A 17,894-nucleotide genomic window follows, 5' to 3' on the forward strand; every position below is an offset into this window, starting at 1 on the left:
AGTCTGAACCCAGAGGAATAAGAGAAAGAGAGAGAGAGAGAAAGAGAGAGAGAAAGAGGGAGAGAGAGAGAGAGAGAGAGAGAGAGAGAGAGAGAGAGAGAGAGAGAACACAATGTTTCTCTGCTGGGTAGAAATACTGTCAGGTACAGTGTGACCAAGGCTGTGGCATAGGCAAGCAAGGAGGCAGTTCTCGGGTAGGGTCTTCACTCACACCCTGATCCAGCTTACTCTCCGGGGCTTCTCTCCTCCTGCAATCGATTGGTGGAGACCTTTGTGTTTTGAGGGCCAGGCACTGCAGCCTCTGCATACTCTACCAAAGCCCATTCCACCCAGTCTCCAGCACCGACCTGAGATTAACATGAATTTAGAGAAGCACCTGGAAGATGAGAACGGTCCTTGGACTTGGTAGGGCAGCAGAAGGTTGGGAGCCACGGTGTTCTTTGGCATTCCTTCTGAACACCATGGAACTCCCTCACTGGTTCAGCAAAGGTGATGGACACCTCTCCTGGACCAAGCAGTGTTCTCCGCCCCGGGATGCTTCTCTCCAGGTTCGTTAGAAAAGGGGGCTCTGTGAGTGCACTGTGCAATCAATCTCCAGGCACGAGTGTCCACAGGTGCGAGCTGAGAAGCCGCCTGGGGCAACGGGCCTGCCGGAGTCCACCAGTAGTTCCTGTCTGTTTCCCTCCAGGTAACACGTAGCAAGAGCGTCACTGCAGAGAAGTGGACCGTCAAGCCGTGTCCATTGCTTTTATTTTTTTATGCTAACTGGAAAAGGATGCTAATGTTGGATGACTTTAGGTGGAAAACCCTGCTCCTGCCGGAGGAGCGGAGGGCCTCCAGCACCTTGCCAGGAGGACCTGGGATCCACACCCCACTCTGGTCCTACAGACCAGGCCCCGGGTCCTGGGGAGGCCAGCACTACTTTACAACATGGCTGAGCTCCGCACAGCATCCCATAGGCCCGTAGGAGGAGAGCAGAGCCCGGGCCAGCAGCAAGAGGCCTGTGGGCTGCACCTGGGGCTGGGACCCCACTTGGTAAGAGGACAGCCAGTGAAGTAGGTGTGCCACTCAGACCTGGGTGGGTCGGGGGCTCACAGAGGACCCAGGCCGGACACGGCGGGCCCCGTGCAATGGCGTGACTGAAGAAGCCCGGCTGCGGTGAGGGTGAGGACGCCCGGGATCGCTCCAGGACTTTCCACTGGCGGACCACGGCAGGGGCGAAAGGAACATGACTTGAAAGTTGCCGTTCCGTGTTTTCGACAGTTCTAGAACATTTCCAACAATGCCCCTTTCTTCTTGGAAATTTTTGAGGGATGATGTGAAGTCTGCCCCTCGCCCTCCCGACATGAGGAGAGGCTGGTGCACTGGCCTGATTCCCAAGGCCAAGAAAACGAGGCAGAGCTGGCCTTGGACAGAGGGCATCGGATTCCTGGAGACAGGACTGGACTTAGGATGGGGGTCGGAGAGAGTGTCTTGGGGTGGTGGGGCAGAGGCTGTGATTTGGGGCACTTGGGCCCTCTTTGGTCCTTTGGTCCCTCTGAGGTGGGCTGGGTGGGGGCCTGGCTCAAGGCGCACCTCAGGAGCCTGCCTCCTCCACCCTGCGATGGTTCCATGAGGCTCAGAGCCCCCTGCAGGGCCCCAAGCCCAGTTGGCATCGAGGGCAGCGCCTAGGGAGGTGACACACCCACAGGAGGTCTACCCCGAGCTCTCAGTGGACGGACGATGAGGTCGAGAAGGGTTGGAGAAGCTGGGCTGGGATCCTGGAGCCACGCCCTGGTCGAGTGTGCTGTGGCAGAGGGTCCTGCTCGGCTCCCCAGGGGCAGCCCAGGGTGACATGCACAAATGGCACACGCAGGAGCCTAGTGCAGCTGGTTCTGTTTCCTGAGTGCTCCAGGAGGCAGAGAGGCCGGGCATCCTGGGTCCCGCGGCACTCTTCTGTGGACACTGCTGCAAATGACTTTATCTCTCTGGGTTGGGTTTCCTCGTCCACCAGGTGGATCTAGAACAGATTCCTCCTGGGAGTATTGCGAGGGCTCAGTGCTCCCTGTGTGTGCTTAGCAGGGCATCTGGCATGGACCCTGCTCTGTGGTGTCCTCTCCAAGAGCTGTCCCTGACTCAGCTGTTCACACCATCCCATGCTGGAGCCCCGTGGCACAAAGATGTGTTTGGAAAACCTGACAATGACTGCCACTATCAGAGAATTGTGTTTGCCCTGCACCAAGAGGTGAGAAAGTCAGTAAGGCGCCCTCTGGGGCTGGAGCAGACCCTGCGCCTTGGAAGAGAACAGGTGCAAGTCACCGTGCTCCTAGATTCCACAGTGACGGCAAGGGCGCAGACCCACACGACAGTATGGAAGCCAGCAGACATTTGCACTTGCGAGAATGAATCCCTCTCACTGTTTCTGAATCCAAAGAAGGCGCTCCTGCCGGGGAGTAGCTAGAGAAGTGCCCTGTGTGTCCTTGGGGTGGGGGTGCACTCAGGGGCCGGGTTGCTTGGCTCTTTGTTGAGCAGCTGCCATGAATATTTCCTAAAAGTCACCACATATTTAGGACTCTTGCTATCTGTTGACAGAATGCATGGTTGAGGAAGCGGATACCCTCTTTCCTGCCTTTGCACCATTAGTTCTGAAGATTTCGCCCCCTTTCAAGGTGGCTCGAGGTCCTGGGCAGGTAGAGACGGTTCTGCCAGACTCCTTCATGTTGAGGAGGCCTCTCCATCCAGGCTGCAGCTCCTTCCAGCCTTTCTTTCCTGCCTTGGAGAAATTAACAGCTTTGCTGATGCTTGGAAGGTAAACAAGGAAACCGTGCGACTTGGCAGAGGGCGAGAGCGAGAGACTCCACAGCCTGGATGATTCAGAAACGTGGTGCGCTTCCCTCCTCCTCTGAACCCCTGGCAGGAGCGAGGCCGTCTGAGAGGGCGCAGAGACCACCAGCAGGCCCTTGCTGGCCCCGCCGGCCCACGGCACGTGGTCATGTGATGGTGTCTCTGCTGCCATCTCACTTGAAGTAGTTTCCCTGATCGAGGGCCAGTCCACCTAAATTCAAGTGGCAGTCACTGTGCTTGGGGTTGCAGGTCTGAGTGAGTGGCAGTGGGCGCTGTGGGGCCCAGGGCTCTGACTCACTCATCAGCCCACTGTCGTTGGAGGGGCGGGAGCCCAAGAGAGTGCAGCCAGGATGGAGGAACGCAGCCTGGGGTGCGACACCACAGACCTTCTGCAAGGTCCTTGTTCCCATTAGCTACATGGAGTATCATCACATGTGACTGGGCCTTAGGAAAGTTCTAATCCGTCATTAACGAGTTCTATTTAGGCATGTTACACATGTAGAAATGTGTTTGTAAACGTTTTTAAATAAAATGCAAACATGCATCTGAGCCACAAGAGAGGCTTGCAGACACAAGCTGCTGGGCGATGGCTAGGCTGCCGCTCGGATGCTGGCGGAGCGTTTAGCCACGGGGGTGCACCAGAGACATCTTGCTTTGTCTGAGTTTGGAAAGAGGGCCCGTTCCGTCCATCTCAGAAATAGCTAACACTTCCCTTCAACGGGACTGTTCCAGCGGGCTGACTCTGAAGACCACAGGTCCGCCTTCTCCTTCGCAGCGTTTGAGCTCACTCTCGCTTCACTGGCTGTCTCTCCATGTCCTGTGAGCCATCAGGCTGAGCCCAGCTCTGGCCACTTTCTTCAGGAGCTCCTGCCTCCTCTCCCGAACTCGCTCACCTCCCGCCTTCCGTGGGTGGACTTCCCCTGTTCCAGGTTGTCACAGTCACTTAACAGAGTGGGCTGGGCTTCCTCCCCGCTCAGTTCCTGGAAGCAGAGCGGCAGCAGCTGTGCACTCGGGGAACCCACCTGCCCAGCTGCAGCTCAGGGACCAGGCTGCCCCAGGCCTCTGCGGAGCAGGCCACTCCCCAAGACCCACTGCTGCCTACAGGAAGAGTGTGCCAGCCATCTTTCCAGGTGTTTCTGGAGCAGAGAACCCAGGGCATCTCCCTAGAATTGGAAGAGATTTTAAGGAATGAATGATCTAATGTCATTGTCACCCTCAATAAAATGTTCCCTTCTCCCCATCAGCAGGACCCAGACACTAAGAACGCAGGGAGAAGGAAGGGAGCCCTGCCTGGTGGGATTACCACCTCACTGGGGGGCAGAGAGACCACCCTAACCCCAAGCAAGCCAAGGTGAGAGGCTGTGTGGGATTTCCCCAGAGGTCCAGCAGGGTGGACTGGGCGGCCATCCCTGCCGCTCCTCCTCACTCTGCAGCCTGTGCACTCTGCAGCTCGCTCGGCCTCAGCGTCCTCGTCTTAACAGTGGTCTCCTCGCCTGCTGAGACAGTGAGGAGGCGTGGCACAGCAGCCCCGGGCACTCCTTGGGCACCACGAAGCTTAGCCTTCTTCCTCTTCTGGAGGATGCTGCCCTTCAGGGTACGGCAGGAAGCTTCGGGCTTGGGCAAGGACGCTGTGCAGACCCGCAGCACCCCGCGCCTTGGACCGCCCTCGTGAGCCACCTCCCCAACCCATTTCTCTCATGGGCTTCTTCCACCTTCTCAAACACTTTGCTCAGTACCAGTGACCACTGGCACCGGGGCCTTGGGAGAGGTGTACTTCAGGGAGCAGGTGGTGTCGGGCTTGCTCTACTTCTGTTCTTAGAGAAACTGAAGCTGCGGTTTCATGAGGTCTGCGTAACCACAAACAAACAAAATACATAATCTATTTGCAATTCCTTTGTCCAGTATGTTCTTTGTTTTTTTTTTAAAAAAAAAAAAAACTATGTCAAAGTTAGGCTTTTAATTTTCCGTGCTTGATCGGGGCTTCATCCATTGCTTTATTCATTTATTTATGTGGTTGTTCACAAAATGCCCTCCTGAACTCACGCGAGGCTGGCCTTTCCCCTGAGGTTCGACTTGAGCCTGCTGCCTCCGCCTGCCGCACGCCCTGGGTTGATTTCACACGGGAGTGACTCAGCACTGCGCTGAGGGATAGTTTTGAAATTTGTATCAACCCTCCAGAGACAGTGGTGGCAGCGTCCCCACCTGGCTTCTCTCCTTTCTTGGCCCCAGGCAAACATAAGTCGCACTTTCCAGCATCTTCCCTGCGTCTTTCTGGGAAGTAAGAGGGGTGAACTCTTGTAATAAGTCACTCCAAAAAAATAGTTCAGCTGTCCCCAGCAACCCCATTGACCACCTCCTGCCCAGTACTGAGTGCCCCCTACCCCACTAGTGGACGTTACGATATGTGGGGCTTCACAGCACCTCCGTGACCTCACAAGTTGTTCCACAGATGGTCTCCCTGTTGTTTTATATAGCTTTCCTGGTAGAAGCTTCTTTCCTAGTAGTGGCACCTTATTTTCTATGCAGACTATCACATCATTTGTAATAAGGTCTTATTCTTTTTCCCTTCTAATTCCTATTTCTTTTTCTTATCTTATTGTACTGGCTAAGATTTCCAGCACGATGATAAATATGAGTGGTGAGAGCAGATATCTTTGCTTTATTCTTCTAATTGGAGGAGGAAGTAATCAGTCTTCCACCATTAAGGTTAATGTTAGCTACAGATTTGCACAAGCAGATTTAAAATTGCTTAGTAACCAGAACTATTTCTTCTGCTTCTTTGGCTTCAAACCTATTTCATGAGTCAGTTTTTAATTTAACAATACAGTGATTTATAACAGCCTGTTATAGTTTGTACTGTGGAGTCTTGATTGTATTTGGTTTAAAATAGCCGTCCTTTGCCAGGACTAAGATAACAAGCAGTCTGTTTTGGTGGGAAACATCATGTCCTGCTTTAGCTACTTTAAAACAGCAGCAGTCAAAACGGGATTCCAACCCTCATCAGTGCAAGTGTGCAGTCACATCCGAGCATGGTCTCCACCCACAGCAGAGGGGACCACTAGCCCTGGGACGGTCACTCACGCAGGAACATGAGCACTGTGTCCACCAACTGAGGAGCAGCCAAAAAAATGTGGGAACAAAAGATTAGGTTTCCATAAAGTGCTGGCACAATCTGCATCATGGACAGACCTGGGAAACATAAGGCTCAGCGAGAAGCGCCAGTTGACCAAGGTCACGTGTTGAGTGAGCCCATTTAGGGGGATTGTCCAGAAGAGGCAAATCCGTAGAGATGGAAAGCAGCTGGGTGTCACCTTCCCCCAGGCGGAAGGACAGAGCTGGGAGCCAAGGGGTGTGAGTCTTCCTTCTGGGTGATAAAAATGTTCTAATATGAGATCATAGTGATGGAAGCAGATTTTGTGAATATACTAAAAAACTGTTGAATTGTACTCTTTAAACAGGTGAATTTTAAAAAATCATATTTTTATTGTAAACAAATGGGATACATCTTGTTTCTCTGCTTGTTCATGAAGTAGAGGCATACCATGTGTGTAATCATACCTTTACCTAGGGTAATAGTTTTTGATTCATTCTGTTATCCCCTCCCTTTAAATCATGTTATTAAAAAATTTTTTCCTTAATTAAAAAATTTAGATAACATGCAAGCGAAGTGAGTGGTCCGGCTGGATACTGACGGTACTGTGGCATGGGCAGCGTGCCCAGCCTGGGCTCTCAAGGCCATCCCCCAGGGGCAAGGTAGCACACGAGGCGTCTCAGGGCTGGACACCAAGCTCTTGGGTTCTCGTCAGGGATCTTACTCCGTGGACTGACAATCAGAGACCACAGCAGGGGCTGGGGGAGGGCACTGTCCAAAGCCCATGATCGCAGCAAGGACGGGTTACCATTGCGACCCCGAGGTTTCCATTCACTGTGAACCGCGAAGCCAGCACCGGCCGATGAGCCAGCGCTGCGGACGGAGACGTGTCTGGAGCCCACAGGACACTGACGCTCTTTCTTCTCTTTCTTTTTCAGACTATAGCCCCCGTTTTCCCTTGGTGAGTACAAAACATTTTTAAAAATTATTTCTGCTGTACGGTTAACTGGCTGAGTGACGGTGTGGGATTTGACTGTTGGGCTCGTTTCCCTGAGGAGGAGGGCCATGTGGTCAGCGGGTGACCTCGCCTCGCCTCGCCGTGGGCCAGTGAGCTCTCTCACACTTGTCGCGTCTCTTTTTGACTGTGGCTCGGCTGCTTGGTATCCTGAGCTGTATTGTTGGGAACACCATTTCCACGTGCCTTCCTTTCTCTGGCTCGCTGTTACTTTCAAAGGCCCCCCTTATCTCGGGGGCACACATTTGACGCCTATTAGGGCGCATGGAGGTGCATAATTGCACTGGTGGTAATTGCTTCTTAAATTGATCTGCTGTGGGGAAAACTGCTGAAAAGGAGCTTTTCTGGATTGCACGCTTGGTAAAAACCATGTCACTGTCACACATTTTATGCCTTTTGGGGACCAGGCCACAGCAAAATTCCATGGCTTTGATGTCTTTAGAAAGAGAAAACTTTAAACACCATGGCTGTTTTATGATCTGTTTAATCAACTTAATGCCGTTCCGTTTCCTACAGAAAGCGAGGGAAGGAACTCTGAGTGCCTGCAGCGTGTGCAGGAGGCACGTGGACCCCTCGACCCCTAGCACCGTGACCTTGGCAACTGGGAAGCTTTATTTCCTAAACAGATAACCTGATCTGAGACTTCTCTGTGCTCCAGAATTATTTTAAGGTCAATGGGTCAGCCCTTTTGTCCTGGCTGCCCCTCTTCTAGGCAGAGGCCTTACAGAACCATTCCATCTGGGCAGGAGTGTTTGTGGTTATTCCTGGTGTCACCAAAAGCATTTTGGTTGTCTGGATATTTCTCCTTACTTCAGTAAGAAATGCTAAGAATAACGAACCATTTATTGAGCTAGAGAAAATCTACCTACTAACCTGGTTTCTTTCCCATCGTTGGTAACTGTGGCACCATTGCTGGGTGTCATCCGCTTGGAGTGGCAGACTCTACGTGGGTAAATATCGATGGTGGGATCAAAGAGGAGGATCGTTACTGGAATCACAGTCATGGGCTAGAGACTTGATTACAAGAAGCCTGCAATCCCCGTGTCACAGAGACCTAAGCCAGAGGCGTGGGCTGGCCCATTAACGGCTAGATGCATGTTAAATGTGACACTCCTCAAAAGCAGTGGATCCAAGTGCTTTGTGAATGTGCCTCCCAGGCCAGAATGAAATGTTTGAGGATCAGACCCCACAAATTCCTATCCTTCTGAAATCTGGGGGGCAGATTCTGGCTTGTCACAAGCAAGACCTTGGCACTGATTGACCCTCACTCCTGGAGCCTTCCACCCGGGCAGGTGCTTGCCGGGCTCACTTCCTCCCCAGCACTGCCTCAACCCAGCTAGAGGGTGAGGCTTGGGGCCTTGCCCAGGTGCACCCCCGTCCAGGAGCTGGCTCCCGGTGCCTCCTGGTTCCATCAGGGACGCACAGTAGCCAGAGCAGCCCTGGGCAGCCCCGGGCAGCACCGGGCAGCACCTTCTCTCCTCCTGGCTCCATTCCTGGCCTCTGTTTCAGTTCTGCTTAGGGAACTGCTGAGTTCCTGGATTAAAACTGCTTCCAATTTCAGGAATCCTTCTCTTTGGCATGAGGAGCCGGTATTGAAGCATGGGCCTTCTGCCTGCTGTACCTCAGGCTGCCTTCATCTGTAACCAGCCGCTGGGTTGCTGGGTGGACAATCTGCCTGGTCTCTTAGCCTGTTGAATTTCTATTACTAAACACTTGAGATGTCCCAGAGCTTCAGGATTTCAATTAATAGAAAGGAGCATATTTCTAGCTTGTGGGAGTAGAAACTTACTTTTCAGTCAGTGAGAACTGCATAAAGAGTCCCCCTTGGGCTGGGCAGGGCAGTGCAGCCCCCTGAGGTTGGAGACTTCACAAACCAGGAGTCAGGTAGACCCTTGCTGAGTGAATGTGCCACCACACGAATAAGCCTCTGATCATGACATCTAATTATTAACATCATCACAGAATTAAGGCAACTGTTTTGGGGTGGGTTACAGGGATTGAACTCAGGGACACCACACCACTGAACCACATCCCCAGCCCTATTTTGTGTTTTTTTTAGAGAGAGTTGCTTAGTGCCTTGGTTTTGCCGAGGCTGGCTTTGAACTCTCTATCCTCCTGCCTTAGCCTCCCGAGCTGCTGGGATTACAGACTCTATTCAACTCTTAAAGGAGGGATTTACCTGGGCTGCTGTGTATGTGTCCACCCTATTGTGGATATCAAACAGCTTCCCCTTGAGAGAAATAATCCCTGATTTTTTTCATTAAAAATCTTTATATTAATATCTGGTTTTCAAAAAATGGATCAAATGTCTTCCTTGTTGAACAGAATTAGGAGGGGTCTTTTTTAGCCGAGCCCCACTCTCGAGTTTTCTTTTCCTTTTTCTTTTTTGCACGTAACTATGGACTCGTGGAAGCACCACTGCCACCAGCTCACGTCACCAGCTCATGTCGGTTTTCAAGTGGACCAAGTTTCTTTGGACCAGAGCATGTGCACAACTCTGTGGGTTTTAGTGGCTCAGGTTTTAATGCAATGGACTTTAAGAACTAATAACTTTATGAAAGACACACAGTTGAAGTTTAAATATTTCCTCCAAACTCTTTGGGGTCTTATATTTTTGTACCTAAGGGTATCCTCTAGTAGGTGAAATTAAATGGTATTGGAACCTGACCGTTTCACTCTGGTTCTCAGACATACCAAAGGAACAAAAGACAACTAAATCAAAGCATAAGTGTGAGGCAACAGTGAGTTTTCACTTTGCAGTTTACCTGGGACAGTCACCCACCAGTTGCCCGTCCATGCTCTGTGCTTCCTCCTCTTCATTTTTGATACCTGTGAACTTTCTCCGTCTGGACAGTTTGCTTTCTTGGTGTTGGTGTGAATGGCTACCATGTCAGGAAAAAAAACAAAGAAAGAATCTGTAGTTTTTACAATGAAGTTCCCTCTACGTAATCTAAAGTTCCTCCATTCTTCTCTTATCCCCCACCCTCTGACCCCCATTATGTATCATCATCCACTCAGCTGGGAAAACATTCGGCCTTTGGTTTTGGGGACTGGCTTATTTCACTTAGCTTGACATTCTCCAACTCCATCCGTTTACCTGCAAATGCCATAATTTGGTTCTTCTTTATGGCTGAATAATATTCCATTGCGGAGGAACTTTAGATTACGTAGAGGGAAATGAGAGGGGAGGGGGCAGGGGTATGAAAGATGGTAGAATGAGACAGATATCACGACCCCTATGTGCCTGTATGATTACACGAATGGTGTGAATCTACATCATGCACAACTATAGAAATGAAAAGTTGTACCACATTTGTGTACAATGAATCAGAATGCAGCCTGTAAAATAAAAAACAAATTAAAAAATGAAAAATAAAAATAAATAAAATGAAGTTCCCGGGCCCAGTAACATTCTGAAGGGGCCTGTGAGCGGCCAGCTGGCTCTTTGGCTGTGCAGCTGGGGAGATGGGCTCCAGGTGGCAGGACAGGACGCACGTGCCCTGGGCTGGCCTTCGGGTCGCAGGAGCAAGAGAGCTGCTGCCTAGCGCAGGAAGTGAGGACACCCGCCTTCTGCAGGTTCCAGGAGCCCCGGGGCGTCCCCTCTGAGTGACCGAGCTTCTCCCAACAGTGGGAAACTTCGCCCCCTGACTCCCCCCAGAGAGGCGGCAGGTCGAAAAAGCACCTTGGGAAATGAGGTGACCTGCAGATGAATCCCTCGTGCGTCTCTGTTTCCACCCGCTGGGAAAGATTCCACACGCTTCCCGAGGAGTCTCCAGCGGGGAATCATTTGTCATAGGGAGGGGGCCTGGAGGCTCACGGCCACAGTTTCCACTTGGAGGAAATGGGAACACAGATTCCCCTTTTAAACGCCAGTCTCCTCACTGCGCTGACAGCAGACCCAGGTCAGAGCTGGGATTCTTCTAGAAATCCTTTTCAGTACACGAGGAAACATGGATTCTCCAAGGCCAGGATGGCGCCCCAGCATCATCCCAGCAGGACAAGAGGTAAAGGGGGACTTTCTGGTCACTTTGAATTTATGTCACGCTTGCTTATAATTTCTAAGGTATCCAAAAATCCGACTAAAGAATATCATCAAGAAAACTTCATTAACTGAACCTTTGGCAAGCATTTCAGCTGACCTTGCCCAACTTGTGCAGGAAATCTGGGGTTTCTGTTTCAGGAAGCCATTTCTAATCCACCACAGCTCGGCCGGTCATGCGTGGGGGATGGCGAGAGGAACTGTCTGTTTGGGCCTGCAGGGTCGTCAGACAGCCAGGAGCCAAAGGTGAGGTTTACCTCTCTGGAAAAACAATCCTAACAACTGCAGAGGCCCTCAGCTGGCTGGAGACCCATGACAATCCCACCCACTGAAAGCTGAGCCTTTCTTATTTTTATAATCAAAACTGCTCTGTTGATTTTCCCTCACAACTGAATTTGTGAAGCAGCATTTTAATTAACAGTGATGCACTGAGAAGGTAGCAGAGGACTGAGGCCTGACAGCAGGCAGTGCTTCAGGGAAGGAGCCTGGCCCGTGTGCCCCCGGCCAGGCCGGCAGGCTCTGTGGGGTTTTCCTGTCTGTGAGCCCTGGTGGCTCAGATGCGGGCCTACTGCCTGAAGGGCGGCGTCCCTCACTTTAGGGGAGAGGAGATCAGACATTTTTACAAGCGCGAGAGTTACAGGAGAGTCCTCCAGCCCAGCAGGTCTCTGCGTCAGGATCAGCGTCAGGTGCCAAGTGTAAAGATCAGGACCAACCCCCACAACACAGGAACATCGGCAGCTCCACCCACTGAGCGACTCCTATGAATCGGGACATCAGGCAACAGGAGATTAGATTTCCCCTGCTCAAAACCTGTCAATCCAAGTGACTTTTAAAAACTGCTTATTCTGATGCAGAGTTTAGTATAAAGTATTTTTAAAAGTTAGTGGGGAGAAAAGGATCCTTGTGGAATTGCTGAACATAAAGGTGTCACATAGTGGATTCTCTGGACAGCTTTGCTCCTCAGTGAATAGACAGGAGTACAAGCAGAACACAAAGCCTGGGTCTGTGTTGCTGCAGGATGAGGGCTGATTGAGTTCTAACAGGTTTTGGAAATATGTCAGTGGCAATCAGCTGATTCCAAACAAGTCTACCAAGACTGGTTTGCGGTCAGAAATGGTGTAGATTTCATGTTCAAATGAGATGTGTGTGTGTGCGCGTGTGTGAAAGCTTGTCACATTCCCATGTTGCTGCTGAAGAATGAATTTTTAGAAAACATCATGCTGGTGGAAATTATTGTTCAGAAAAAGAGGGTTTGGTCTATTTCCTGTTTTCCCAGCTAACTTAACTGCCTGTGCTTAAAACACACATTGCATTTATGGTAGGACACATGCATGTAGGATGGTTTACAAAGCTTGCTCAGATTCCTCCTCTGACTTGGGCTTCATAATGCCTGGAGGCAGTCCAGGTGTACTTCATCACCTCTACCTCGGAGGTGAGAAAGCAGAGAGCAGACAGCTGGAGAAGTGGGTTGTAGGACACTGAGAAAGGACAGTGGACAGCAGCAGCCTGACAGCACACTGGCTCTCTTGCTCTTGGATATGATGAAACCACACTGTTTCTGATGATACAACGATCTAGGCAGAGTTGTTTGGATCCATTAAAAATCATCAGCAGGTCCCCTCCGGAGTCCCTCCACCTCCAGCGATGTTCCTTCCGAGCTGGGGCACCACTCAGCTGCTCTCACCACGGCCAAGGCGAAGCTCAGACCTGCCAGAAGAAAAGCTCTTCCATTGAGAGAACAATTATTTTACAGTTACACAAGCAGTAGAGAGCACTGACAAAGAAGAACACATCCCGGGGATTTTGAGAGCCATTTGTGAATAGATAACTATGTTTTGGAACAACTTCATGATCATCAGAGTTGATCTTGGCCAGGGTTTCCAACTAGTTCCACGTTTATCTGCTGACCAGGCTCAGCTTTCTAATCTCCTTCCCCACATTTGCCAGCAGTCGGTGGCTCCCTCACCAAGTGCCTATCAGGTGTCTCCTGCAGGCTCGGAGTTGTGCAAAGCCTTGAAAAATGAAGTAGTAGATCATAGTCCTGATTTCAGCAAGTGCAGTCCATAGGCCGGTGTCTGAGGCCTTCTCTAGTAAGTGTAAATGTGGGTTTTGCACAGGCGCCCGAGTGGATAGAAGTAGTTTTGTTCTAGAAAGCTGAATGACTTAGTCACTTCATCACTCTGAGTCATACTTCTTTGTCTAAAAATAAAGGGCTGAGTGAGAATTTTTAAAGGTCCTTCAAGACACCGGATTCTAGAACCTCGGGCAGTGCTTATCTGGATTTGGCGTTACCCAGAAATCCCCCGGAAGCCGTCACTGCCAAGTATCAGTAATGACTGGCCAGTGTGTCTCCCGCTTCACTTCTGGGTTGAGGCTGTCCGTCGTGATGAACGTGCTGATAATCTTTACCCTGGCAAGACAGCAGCTGTCCTGAGGTCCTTCCTCTGCCCTTCTCCCACTGCCCTGCGAAAGAAGCAAGGACATACGAGGGAAGGGTTTTATTAATGGGCATTTTTTATTTGAAAAACAGTCATTTTTTCCCATAGTGTTGCTTATGTGCAGGAAGAAAATGCTGGGCGCCCATGGGCTTTGACTTTAAAGCTCAGGCAGAAACAGTAATTAATGTTTTTTAAAATATGGTTTCTTCACCGTTCTGAAGCCCATTTTAGCAAAGGGTTCTGGGAGCCGTATGATGGTTTATTTTACTTGCAGGTGTGGTTTGCTGCAAGGACAATTAATCTGCTTAGAAGCCACAGACACCCCAGTCCTGCCATGCCCCTACTGGGGGAGTTCTCTGCAGAAGCCAGAGTGGCAAATGCAGGGCTGAGGTGGTCCAAACACACCCCCGGGAGCAAGATCACATTTGGAGGAACCAGTGTTCCAAACCTGCCTTGGCTTCCTTCCAATTTGAAGCCAGCTCTGACATTCTGTTTTGCTGTTTCCTGTTGTGGGCGGATTGATTTAATTTTTAATGAGTGATTCACTGCCCATGGCTGTGTGTTTTCCTCCTGTTGAGCTGAGAATTAAGTCATGTTTCCTTTAAAACATTATTTTTATATAAACTGGGTAGTGCGGCACTCAGTGGTGGGGACAAAGGGACAGAGTAATATCCCTTAAGAGAGGGCATTTAACCTGCCTCTGGTCCTTAGGAAATGGCAATCATGTGACCATGATGTTCTCCAAAGAGATATCCTGCTAAATATCCAAAAATGCTTCTTGCTATAGCAATATTTTCAGGAGTTGTGCAGTTTTTATAAAAACGTTTTCAAGGGGGTTACTACAGACCTCGTGCGTTTGGGAATCAGTGCGGTCGGCGTCCCTGATGGGAAGCCCAGCAACGTCATCCTTCTCCTGGTGCGTGTGGGCTTCCTTCCTGTCCGCTGTGTTTACTCCAAGGGGCCGCCGTCTGTGAATCTGGGGCCTAGCGGCTTCTCTGTTGTCTGAATGCTGCTCCCTCAGGATGAGCTGAGCACCGAGCGAGCGGGGAGCCTGCCAGACATGCTGTCACCAGTCCACCCTGATGCCCAGCATCGTGAGTCCCCGGGTCAGATTCTGTAAGCTGGTACCCAAGCACTCGCTATCCGTGAGAATGGCAGGCACCGCCACCAAAGTGTCCAGAGGCGGCGGGAAAGGTGTGAACCAGAGGAGAGACAGAAGGGGGACAGTGGTCCTTGGTGGAACAATAAGATCTGAAGGAGCGGAGGACAGCCCAGCCCAGGAAGGAGCCTGGATCCCTGCTCTCACTGCGTGTGGCCGTCATCAGTCGCCACCTCCTGGGGCATCAGCCTCCTCAGCCTCCCAGGCAGCACCTGGAGTCTCTTCTGCAAGGCTCTGGAATTGTCCGTTCAAGGTGGGGCCCAGGAGGAAATGGTGCAAAACTAACACACAAAAGTGGTCCCTACTGGAGGCAGGAAGGCTGAAAAGTGCAAGGGGCAGCTGCTGGGGTTGCTTGGGAGACAGTCTGCTATGGTGTGTGTGCTGGAGACTGAACCCGGGGCAGGGCACGCCGGGTAAGAGCTCCGCCTTGTAGCCCCAGCCCTGAGCAGGTCTGCTTCTGACCCAGCACCTTGGCCTGGACACAGGGCTTGCTGTTGTGGAGCATCCATGCAGAGGAGGCGCCCAGGCCTGGTGGGGCTCGGGACGCACCCGGGCACTCTGAGGGTCCAGCGGCCGGCCGGAGCAGCAACCTCCATCCCTCCCCAGGGCAACGTGCCCCCAAGAGAAACCCAGGACTGGGAAGAAATGCAAATGCCTCATCAGATATCCACATATCACATAAGGAGCTGGAATACCTCTCACCTGACCATTAAGCAGAGTAGCACGACCAGGCACTACAGTGAGGACACTCCTGGAATCCTCGTCTTTCCCCAGAGCACGTTGACACCTTTATGAACTTCATCTTAAAGATTAAAAAAAAGATGATATTGTTTTATTTTAGTTGTGCTATGACACATTTTATAAGCGTGCCTGCCATACACATGGCACTATTTGGGCACAATGTTAATGCACCAGCCATGGACCCTAGTGGCCTGGTTAGAAATAAGCAGAGGACAGAGGAGTTAGGCACCCTGAAGTTCCTAATCCGCGTTCTGGGAAAGACAGAGAACCATGTCGGGGGTCTCAGCGATCCTGGTGTGGCTTGTCTAAGGCTGTTAGATCTTCAGTGAGTGGTTCGCTTCAGGACGTGACAACAAGAGGATGAAATACTAATCTTGGGAAGAGAAAAGTCAAACTCAGAGGTGGCCAGATGATACAGAGCTGTCAGTGCAGCTGTACGAAATGCGTGTTTTCTACTTTCTCCATGATCTCTCTAATGTGTGACTTATAGCCCGAAGCTCACGCTTGGTTGGCTCATTGCCAAGGGACAGTGAACAGCTGATGTGGACCCCATGCCTGACTGTGACGGGGTGGGAACTGGGGTCTCAGCTTGCGATGAACTCATTATCTTTGCACCCCCAGGGCCTGCCCGCACCTAGCAGACAGGAGAGCCCAGGACCGCTGGTGAAGTAGTAAGTGACCCAGAGGCCTGGCGTGGGGGAGGACTGTGTCTCCTCAGCGCTGGGGACAGCACTCACAGGACAGCACCGGCGCATGGAATGCAGGGTCACGGGCTCACAAGGCAGAAGAAAGCTTCCTCTTTCCCTCTGTGTTCTCCCTGGGCCTGTCATGGTGGGTTTTTTTGTTTTGTTTTGTTTTGTTTTCTGTCTTAACTTCCTATTGAATGTCCCACTCCCTCAGGCACCAGGTGCCTTGGACTTGGCGGGTGGAGGCAGCTCATGCAGACCCCAGCCTCCCGACCTGGTCTCAGGCCTCTACAGGAGGCAGGAAACATGGACCTTGCTGGTGGCCCCAAAGCAGACAGCCTGGGGGCGGCAGAAGGTGAAGGGAGTGAGCTGAGGCTCCAAGCCTCTGGCATGTGTGCTTTTGCCCTGTTTTCATTTGTAAAATGCAGATTCAAAGACGACAGTACCAAGATGAATTCTAAGGCAGCCTCAAACGTGGGCTCTTCTAAGCAAGGTCGAGTAACCCCTCTGGCTGCACACCCTTGAAGTGGCCCTGGAGTGCCACGTGGTGGTCAGAGGACTGGTGTGTCCTCCCAGGAGCATGATTCTCTCACAGCTAGCATGTCAGCCCCCCATTGCTTAGCAGTTTCTGGAAAGTTCTTCCTACCCTCTGCTGCTGATGCTCTCTACTCAATGCCTGGCCCTGGGTTCTCTCTGCATTGTTGTGGAAGCACGTATCACTCTTCGGACCTGCTGTGTTTGTCCATCTGCTCTCTTTGACCACCTAGACCTCCCAGGCCCGGGCTCTCCTCCCTGCCCCTCACATGCACACTGGCACAAGAGCGGCACCACAAACTTCAGTGGCACAAATGGGTACAAGGAGTCTTCCTCACACGGCTCTCTGAAGCAGGCCGGGTGTAAATATTTAACTGAAGCCAGCTCACGCTCCCTAGCGTCTCAGGCAATCTTCAGCAGTTTTCTCTGCACAACACCAAACTGGTGTCATGGATGTGGCTGCATCTGTTTTGTTGTACTGTGTGGCCACATGGCAGATGTCAAAGGGGCCTGTGGGCACTTCTGAGTCCTCCATGCTGAGCTCAGGGAAGAACCTCCGGCCTGCACAGTTTGGTTCAGTCTGGGTTTCTGATGACACCCCAACTCCCCACATCCAACCCCACAGGATTTCTGAGTTAAATGGATGTGCCAGCTGATCAAAGCCACCTCCATTGAACCTTCATTCTTGATACGTTTCTGAATCAGTTGCTGAAAGACCTATTCCAAGATGAGGCCCTGGTACCAACTGTAGGTTTTATACACCAAGAAGAGTGGATCTGCCTTCAGCACTATGCTGTGACCTTCTTCCATCAGGGCCGAGGGACAGCAACTCGCAAGAGGGGGCTCTGCCTTGCTGAGAAGTAGAAGGCGACAGTGTTCAACAGACACTTCTGGGGAGGAGAACCCAAAGGCATGGTGGGTTAACGGCAGGGGTCTGACACTCAACATCCAAAGGCAAGTGCCGCCTGGTTTTCTTGGTGTTCCCATCCATTCCCTGGAGACGGGCGAGCTTTGCCTCCTGCTAAATGTTTCCAGAAGCGTTGACAAGCTGGGAGACACCTGGAGAGCTCCCACTGCACCAGTCCTGCCAGGGCTCTGGATGCCACCAGTGTGCAGAGCAGTTAAGGAAATCCAAGCTGCAGGGCAGGCGGGTCGGGAGTCGCTGGAGGACGGTGTCTCCCCCGGGTGGGAAGAACCCTGAAGTGGAGCGCCTCTGCCGAAGCTGACCTGCTTGAAATTCTGGGGGGGCTGCTGACACACGTGGGTAGCCAAAAGGGTTAAGTCGAGTTCCCCTACCATGACCCAGGGCCATCGAGTCTCCAGTGATGCGTTTGGCACGTTCAGATCTCCCACCTTCCGCAGTTCCAT

At 51.6% G+C, this 17,894-nt stretch overlaps 1 protein-coding gene across 5 annotated transcripts in view; it reads left to right on the forward strand.

Moving 5' to 3' along the window:
- Ptpre (protein tyrosine phosphatase receptor type E) overlaps positions 1 to 17,894 on the forward strand; it is a 136,141-nt gene that overhangs the window by 53,866 nt on the left and 64,381 nt on the right. For all 5 annotated transcript variants that reach the window (XM_047554101.1, XM_047554100.1, XM_047554102.1 and 2 more), the window contains exon 2: positions 6,853 to 6,875. The gene's annotated coding sequence lies outside the window, so the exon portion shown is untranslated. The remainder of the gene's footprint in view (positions 1 to 6,852; positions 6,876 to 17,894) is intronic.

Source organism: Sciurus carolinensis, chromosome 5, assembly GCF_902686445.1.
Source record: "Sciurus carolinensis chromosome 5, mSciCar1.2, whole genome shotgun sequence".
Lineage (NCBI taxonomy): Eukaryota > Metazoa > Chordata > Mammalia > Rodentia > Sciuridae > Sciurus > Sciurus carolinensis.